Below are 10,000 nucleotides of genomic sequence, written 5' to 3' on the forward strand. Positions count from 1 at the left end.
GTTTGGCTGGGCCCGGGACAAAATTTTCTCAATGGGCCCCCCCTCCCAACACCAAAAAAGCCCCCCACCCCCTCATCCCTGACGGTCCCTACACAAAATAGTCAAACGCCCAACCACAACCACGTAATTCCCTTGTGCAGCTCCAAAACACACCACGTCGGGATGACAAGCCCATTTATAACGGATAAACAAAAACTTATTTACAACCTTACGGATATGGACTGAGTGAAGTTATGGTTTTCAAAATCCTATCACAATAAAATCCACGCTATTGTAGCCTATTACTTTAGCTCATGAATAGCACATTTTTCTTCACATCGACCATTTTCACTTGACCAAGGGGAATCATGTCAAGGACGCGTGTCTGCTGAACTTCCAGAGAGGGGAACAAGGCGGAGCACATTCATCTTGCGAGTGTCAAGTTCACCGCAATCAGAAACGAAAGTTACAGGTTACCCCAAAACGACACCGTTATAACCCATTCGTTACATTCAATTCTAGGCTATCTAAATGTCAATTTCACACGTTGACATGCCACTGGCTTATTTTAAACCAAATAAGTTTAAACCAGAGTCGAGTTACACTGGCTGTAATTCAGCTGACCGGGGATGATTCTCAAATCAATTCAGCCTGATTGGCGTGCGCGTGCCTGCCTGAAACTTTTGATTTGGACACATAATTGCAGAGTAGGTAATGCGCATATTCATAGATTCAATTACATAGGCGCATGAAACACATTGTAATTAAGCCGTTATGGTAATCCAATTATTCGATACCCCTGTCTCGCTGATACTGAATCCCGTGTGTCTTGCTCACGGCCTCCTGTGCCAATGTAAAAGGGGGTTTAGAGTCGCGCGTTCGCGGGGGTTCTGCACAGAGAATGAGCCACAGCGCCCCCCTGTGCAGCGACAAAACGAGCCCTGGCTGCAGTACACGCATGTTTCTCCCAGGCTGAAATGTCCGTGAGCTGAGCTATGCTTGAAGACGGTGATTGGTCAATGCGCTTACGGCAGTCCGGGGGGAACTCAGCCCTGATAGGTCAGTTGTGTTCTATTCTTCTACCCTACCGCGGAGGTTTGAAGGAAAACGAAAAACACGATGCAGATGACTTGGCAGGAAATCACTGGAGTTTACTTGACAGGGAGAAGAGAAACTGTTTTTTATTTCAGTAGTACAACTTCCAAAAAATCAATTAGAAATATCCATAAAAGGCCATCATGGAAATGATATGTTTGTAGTCTGGTAGTAGCAAAGAAGCCTCTTTGTTCTTTTGTAGTGTGGCAGCTAGCTCATTAAAAAAGGGTTCGCTAATGTCCTGTAGAGTTTGAATGGGTTTGGCTGACAGTTGCTAAGCTAGCTGTTAATTAGATAGGCTATCTATTGTATTTAAAAATGGCTTTTGTTTCATTTAACCACCTCAACTGTAAAACATGAATAAAGAGAGACTCTTGTATGCTATCATCCATGTCTAATTACGCCACAACTTTTTAAATTAATAGCAAGAAGCCTCTTTGTTGATACAGTATATAGTACAAGTAGTGTGGCTAGCTAGCTTCTAAAACGGGGTTCGCTAATGTCCTGTAGAGTTTGAATGGGTTTGGCTGACAGTTGCTAAGCTAGCTGTTAATATGGCCATTAGATGTATTGTATTTAAAACGGCTTTTGTTTGGCATTTTAACCACCTGAACTGTAAAACATGAATAAAGAGAGAATCTTGTATGCTATCATTCATGTCTAATTACGCCACAACTTTTTAAATTAATAGCAAGAAGCCTCTTTGTTAGTGGTAGAATTACGTTTCAGGTGGCTAGTCAACTAGCTTTGAGTTTGTAATGACTGATTTAGCTGGCTAGCTACTACTAGGCCCCAGGTGTGAATGGCCATTCATGCTGTCTATTGTCTTTTAAAATGGCGTTTGTCTTGCATTTAATCTCATGTAGTACTTGACCAAAAATAAACTGATGTTGTACCATCTAATTATGCCCCAACTTTTAGAAGTAGGCTACTAGTGGAATATTACGTTTTACATAGCCAGCTGATTAGCTTTGTGATTCATTCTAGGGACTGGGCTCAACTGAATGAGTTAGTTCGCCCCCTGTTGTCACGGAGGTGAATTGACGTCATTAAAATCTCCTCCTCCCTCCCCCCTTGCCCCACTCTTGAATTTTCGGCGGGAAAAAAAACACCACGCCCTTTCGCACGCATTGCATGTAGGTCGACTATGAGGCAATACCCCCCGCTGACAGTACGTCTATGCTTTACCCCGCAATCGGCACCGCGTGACTATGCATCAGCCTTTAGGCTACTTGACGACGGGGCTGGAAAAAGTTTGCCGTGTCTTACCTGGATCTGCTGCACAGCTGCTTTTACTGGTGCCCGCTACATCATTCCAGTCTTTCCTGAAATATTTAGCCAGAGAACCCCTCAGCCTTTTGGCTTTTTTTTTTTTTTTTCTGCGCTCCTGACTTGTGCATGTTTACTAACTGGCTCGCGCACACTGACCACTTATCGAATGCTGTCGTCTTTTTTTCTAGAAAGACCAAACCATTTTGGAATAGGGGTGATAGGGGGTTATTGGCCGTTTTTTCAAGGGCAATGAAGACAAACATCTATAAGTAATTGTTTGAATGCAAATATAGCACTTTTCTACCCTAAAAAAAAAAAACATTTTGAAGTGAACGTATCATAATTGAGCCCAACGTCATGGGGGCCCAGTTATGGGCCCCCCTCTATTCCAGAATTCCCAGGGCCCGGGACAAAAAGCCCTTTAGTCCCCCCCTGTCGGCGGGGCTGATGCCACTTACACTTTACTCATTGCACCTTGTATACAGCATCTTCACATCACCTGTATGAACTCCTCCTGCCATGTGTGTGTGTGTCCACTGTGTTTGTGTATTTATTGTCCATCAGTATGTTAATTGCACACTGATTGGGAGTGTATTTATGGTATGTATCAGTCTGTATTTAATGTCAATGCCTTATTTTTAGTTATTAGTTAAATGCACATTAGAGACTGGTCAAACACAATTTCAAACTTTGTGTTAACCCTCCATAGATTTTTTTGTCAAAAAATGGAGTCTAATCTACTGTACTAGGCTATCAACAGACCACACAGTTGAGTGCTGTTTTATGCACTCTGAATATGAGGAGAGGAAGAGGTGACCGTTCACACTTCATAGTGTAAAAGTAAACGGAAATAAATTTTCACATTTCATTCCTGTCTCGTTCGTTCACTTCTTTCAGCAATGTATGTGGCCTACATGCAGGGAAGCTGACAGGGGGGACAAAGGGGTCCGTTGACCTGGGCCCAGTGAGACGAGGGGTCCAGGAATGGGTCCTCATTACATTGTATGTAGTCTATGTATTGAGTGGGGGGCCCTTTCAGATGACTTTGTCCTGGGCACAGCCAAAGCTGTCAGCGGCCCTGATGTACGCACAAACACTGGTTATGATGGTAGGAAAAATGTTCTGTTTTCTGATGGCCTTTGAATTAAGACAGGCCAATCTGGAACCTCTCCTGGATAAAGAGGTAAGCTTCAATAGTGTGGTCACTCCTAAATCATAGACAGACATGGAGTATGGTAGGCCTATGGTAATGAAGAAATCGTTTTTCTCCAATAGAACAAAAATGGCCTATTGCCATTTCAAATACTATTTCATATATTTTTTCATTAATATCTGCTCTTTCCAAGCTGACCACATTGCCACATAAATGTGGTGAGGTGACACGCATTACTTTAAAAAGTCGGGAATGTGTTGCTGATGTTTTACATCGTTTCAAACTTTTCTAAGTAGCCTATGTCTTACCAAGTGAACAACCTCGCCAAAAAGGGTTTTTTAATTATTATTATTTGTCCGGGTGTGTGAATATCCTGGAAAGGATGTTAAATCATATATAGCCTACACAGTGTTAACAGTGACCTTGATACACACAGCTAGGTAAGGTAATGTCAACGTCGTCGTGTTGAAATTAAAGCATTTTGGCGACCCGATACGTTGCTATGACAAATTTGTGCATAGCGACACGAGTCCTAAACAGTAGGCTACAATGTCCAAGGTACGGGAAGACAAAGCAAAAGACATTGGGATTAGAAAACGTGCGATTTATCTCACTTTCTTACATAAATTGTTGAGAATATTATGTCAGTGGAATGTTCAGTGAAACGTTTCTCTGGAAGATAACAATTTGGACGGGATATCTTTGTAACAAACATGGAGCCTTCATCCGGAAATGGCCTTGAAAATGACATCATGCAGTATCCCTTCACGATTGGCCAATACGGCAAATGCCGGGAACGCCCATGGGCGTGCTTGCATTAAGGGTGGAACTGTTTTACTGCAGCTGGACCCTTCTCGTGTGGTGTGGAGTGCTGTGCCACAATGACTGCTTCCTGAAATTGCTTCAGAGCAAACAAATGCCAGACCATGAATACGAAATGAAATGGTATTATTATGGGATGGTCAGGACCAGCCTAAACTGTAGCCATCTCAGAGATTCAAGTTGACTCCCTGAGTAGTTGTTTGAGATGGGCTTAAATACCCACAACCCCGAACAATGGTGGCCAACTGCATGGCATTTGGTCTTTGTGTGGCCACAGATGTAATCACCATGGGGGGGCACACCTAAGCAAACACCCCTTGAGACTTTAGGATGCACTTGGATAACCTTTTCTTGAGATTACAGCTACACCATAATGTGCCAAGTCAACACACCTAAGTCAACACCCCATGAGGCTATGGGGGTACCTTTTCTTGAGATTACAGCTACAGTATCACTCTGCGTCATCCATCAACCGCAGATCTTACATGTAATGGCGCTGTCACACACTGCACCGACCAAGATGTTTGGGAAATGTAGGGCAAACAGGTTGTGTGTGTTCCCGTGTGTGAATATTTAATGACAGGAGCTCAACCTGTTTTTCTACATTGATTGGATATGCACACAGACTAGCATACAGTATCTGTTATTTTTTGCTCGCATGATCTGAGACAATACTGTGAACTGTGACAATATTGAAAAACATGAACACAGGTTACGGTTTGGTCAAGCGTAGTAACAGGTTGTTTTTCAGTGTTTAATAGAGTTACAACAGTGTGGCAGATCGAAAATGAAGTCACAAAGAAGTGTATATAATACGTGTAAAGCAATACACCCTTTACCTTTTTCTGATTCCACTCTGTTGTAGCCGTGATTGTGTCGTGGCCTTTATGATCGTCCATTGTACACAGATAGCAGATGCAACTCTGGTCGGTGCGGCAGAATATGTCCACAACCTTCTTATGACGGGGACAGACCCTCTCCTGTAGTTGACCTTTGGCATCGATCATGGTGTGATTTTTATCTACAACTTCATTGTGAGCTTTTAAATGAGTGTCACAGTACGACTTCAGACACTCCAGACAAGACTTGACAGCTTTGAGTTTTTGCCCTGTACAGACGTCACACGCCACATCTCCAGGTCCAGCATAACAGTGAGCAGGAACAGGAGCTTGGGGGCTAGTCTTCATGAACATCTCCACTATTTCAGCAATCAGAGGGTTTTTGTGGAGGACAGGCCTGGAGTCGAAGGTGTGCTTGCAAAGGGGGCAGCTGTACTTTCTTTTTCTCTTGTTCTTTCTCTCCTGTTCCCACCAGCCATTAATGCACTTCCTACAGTAATTATGTCCACATGGAATCGTAACTGGATCCCTCAACAGCTCACAACAGACTGAACAAATGAAGGAGTCCTCTTCCTGAAAAGACATTGATGCTGACGCCATGTTGTTGCTCTTCCAGCTGACAAACACCAAATGCACACTCTGAGAAGCAGCAGCAGAGTGACAGCTGACTTCCTCAACTCCTTCTCAGAACATTAAGGAGGAGCCCAGGGAGGGTGGGGTTGGGGACTGGCCAATCAGGACCATTCTTGTTATCAGGAAGTGTAAGGGTATTTCTCAAAACTTAGGGTGCATTCAATACGCACACTCCCGTCCTCCACTTCCCAGCTGTCAGCATAGCCACAACAACTTTTGTGGGACTGTTTTTCATTCACCATCCCAATTGCAAATGAGTAAATGACATTAGAATAGTGCTTTTGCAAGATATTGAATTATTTTTTTCCGTCATCAGTGACATCATCATGAGGTCACAAGCAGGCAAGAGAGCAAGGGAGGACGGAAGTCCGTATATTGGACTCCAAATTAAGAGTTTTCGGAAATGCCAAAAGGTAGGAGCAGGTAGGATGGATGTGGGTGTGGTCAATCCGGCGTATGCAGCAAGTGTCCAGAGTGACATCTGAGACGATTGATAGAAAACGTTCATACAGAGTTTCCTCCGGAATCCATGTGACGCAATTTCAAACGTCTGTGCTAAGCCCTGTTACATAGATTTTTGTCAATAAGATACACTTGAGTTGACTTCATGTAAGCTGCAATTATATGGCATTGCAACCTTGTCCCTATAGGAGACTAGGAGAATGAATGGAGTTACACCCACACCGGACTCAATCCCATTTTTTTGCATTGGTGACTTGTGGTATGATTTATCTGGGTTACCATGTTGAATATATCCCTCCAAACTTGGTGACGCTCCTCCAATCTTGCTGAATGAGTGAAGCTACAGTCAGTGTGGGCAGGAAAGCAAATTCAGCCGTGGATTTCACCCTTATATATAACATAACATTCAGCAGACACTGAATGATTTACAAAAGGGGACATAGTATACACAGCAAAATACTAGAGAGGGTGGGAGTGCACACCAACATGCAGTACATAATTCATGTAATACAGAGTAGAGAAAACTCTCCACACCCTCCCACCCCCACCGATCTCCTTCCTTGTTAATGTGTTAAGTCATAAACAGTCATAAACAGCATGGAAAATTATCGTCCTAGGCTGGTATTCATAGACAGAACACTCTCCACACCCTCCCACCACCAATCTCCAGTGGCTGAACCAGACATTTATTCTTGGGGGGGCAATGGGGTAGCCATGTGAATTTCACAGGGGCATGCTCTACACAAAGAAAAAAAACACTCAAACATTATAGAATAGATACAGAGAATGATTTTCTTGGGTTCTTTAGACACCTGTCAGTGTTACCAGATTGTGCGGTTTCCGATTGTCATCTATGGGTTAAAAAGGGCTTTGGGAGTGTATTCTGTGGATTTGTGGTCATATAAATCAAGACTTCTGTTTAATTATTGCAGAATTTTAGTCTTAAGGCATTCTTTTTAGTATTTTTGGGTTGGCAATCATTGGTCACATTTGGCAACCCTAACACCCGCTGTAAGGCACTGTCACTGAATCCCTTCTAAAGTGCACCCTATAACTGCACCCTTAAGTTTTAGGTCTCCTATTATGTCAAACAGTCCAGTCACAATTTATGTCTTTTTTAAGATTTGTGATGTGTTTTTTTGTGATTTGAACCTCAGAAAGTCATTGCATTGCAAATGGCAAGATTTAAAAAGAGCTATATAGTGCCTTACATTGACTGAACTTCACTCAAATTACATATCCCAACACCACACCGTCATTTCCGGAGAGAAAATAGTATTAATATAGGCCTAGAAAATATCCCATTTCAAGTAAAACATGGCCAATTTTATATACTGCTATCTGTCTTTTCTGAATAAATTTGAACCATTGTAGAAGTAATTATTTAATATGTAGGCTACTCTTTTTTTCTCCAAAGATGTGCCAGAAATGTGGGAAACACAAGTTTTTGAGAAAAGTATGATATGAAGGGCTGCTCTTTTTTGGGAGGTAAATGCCTAATACCAGGGTGCTAGCCATTGGAATACACAGACAGGTGTGTACACCTGTAGGCTATCTGTGTTTGTTTATGCGAGAATCATATAGTTATGTGAGATGATAAAGATAAGTGTTTCACTGAAGCCCACTATTGCAGATTTTAAACATTTCGATAGAACTCTCAGAAATAGGAAATTAGGTTGAAAGGAAATTAAACTTAATGCTTGACGGTTAATCAAATTACTTTCTACCGTCTGTGTTTTTATGTAATTTCAAATTTTGTAATTTAAGTCTGAACTCAGACTGCACATTAAAGAGTTACTTACATACTAAAATCCAGTCACTGTAATGTTGCAATGTTGCTAAGAGCTTGCTACAATTCACACATATACAATGCTATCAAAGGTGCTGTACGGACATTATTTCAAAATACTCATTATCATCTAGTCTATTCAAAAGACAGCTATTAGCATATGCCAGTGAATATTTGGACTTTAGACATGAGGTTTGAGTTGAATACACAGGAATTAATCATGAAGCTACTTTCATTTACCACCAACAACGAATCTATTTATTTATCACATGGGCAATAGAGCATTATAGTGCTGAAAAATCTAAGTAAGCTGTTTTCTTTCTCTAAGGCTTTTCTTCTTCAGGATGGAGAAGCACACATCCCATGCATGTCACTAGATAGAGGGGATTTTAAGAATGGTACCCCATATGCCCAAATTCACGAGAGTGCTGTATACACAAACTTGCATCAAAATGTGTGTGGGAAAAAATGGTTATCCTTTCTTCACTCGCTATAGCGATTTGCGGGCGATCTATGCGCTTCGTTTAACGCGAGTGGGCTACTGTCCATTTTCTGGGGGAGCACCTAGGGTAGCCAATCAAATTTCAGGGGGGTCAAATGCTACCTTAGCCACCCCTGTAGCTCCGCCCCTGCCAATCTCCTTCCTTGTTAATGTGTAACAGTCATAAACATGGTCATAAACAGTGTGGTCATCATCCTTGTTTCTGTATTAGTATTCAAAGGCATTTCTCTAGTTGTGGGTATACACACTCTGTATGGGCTATTGGCACTATATTGTCATCTTTGTTACACTGCTATAACAGTCATAAGCAGTGTGTGTGTGTGTGTGTGTGTGTGTGTGTGTGTGTGTGTGTGTGTGTGTGTGTGTGTGTGTGTGTGTGTGTGTGTGTGTGTGTGTGAGTCCCCATAGCTCAGTGATGACCTCTAGTGGACAGGTAATGCCACAGTGTGTGTGTGTGTGTGTGTGTGTGTGTGTGTGTGTGTGTGTGTGTGTGTGTGTGTGTGTGTGTGTGTGTGTGTGTGTGTGTGTGTGTGTCCAATCGCATGACCGGGGACTGAGATAAAACCCCTTGGGGATCTACTCATTGGCGATGGGCATTGTCAACATTCATGGTGAGAGCTTAGTTGAGGCTACAGGGTCGCAGGTTCGAGTCCTCCTTCTCCTGCAGGGGCGAGCAAAGAATCTCCTCACAAGTGGAACATGTATGTAGAAGTTACTTTAATATGCACATATACATTAATCAATGAGACACATTCAGTAAAACATCATCACAAGACCACAACAAACAAAAACCACAAGTGGTCTAATGTTACATAAATGTTTATTCCTTGATTTATGTTGCATAAATGTCCATTAAAATATATGTAGATGTTTATTGTCTGTGCGGTGAAGCACTGTGTACTGTAATCACGATGACCAACAGACTGACTTCACTCTTAAGTTCACAATCAAAAAGTTACTCTTCACAAGTGGTACATTTTTGGGAGTAATGATTTCATTATAATCTTTGACACCAGTTACTGAAGCAAAATGTCCCCCTTCCATCCCCATCCTTTAAATTCACAACTGTGAACATTATAAGCTAAATTACACTGCTAAAGGTTTGGATATTGTTGCCAAAAAAATAGAGCAATCATTTTATAATGCATACTTACATTCTCATTACTGTAATGCTCCCTACCAATTACAGGTAAATCAGCACCCCCCCACCCCCCACCCATACTAAACCAGAAACCAGAATAATAATCAAACATGTTGAAGGAGAAAGGAATGTAACCATTTAACAGCACACAATTAAACTATCAACAACGGTGTGTGTGTGTGTGTGTGTGTGTGTGTGTGTGTGTGTGTGTGTGTGTGAGAGAGAGAGAGAGAGAGAGAGAGAGAGAGAGAGAGAGAGAGAGAGAGAGTGTGTGTGTGTGTGTGTGTGTGTGTGTGTGTGTGTGTGTGTGTGT

Source organism: Engraulis encrasicolus, unplaced genomic scaffold (assembly GCF_034702125.1).
Source record: "Engraulis encrasicolus isolate BLACKSEA-1 unplaced genomic scaffold, IST_EnEncr_1.0 scaffold_47_np1212, whole genome shotgun sequence".
In the NCBI taxonomy this organism is placed as follows: Eukaryota; Metazoa; Chordata; class Actinopteri; order Clupeiformes; family Engraulidae; genus Engraulis; species Engraulis encrasicolus.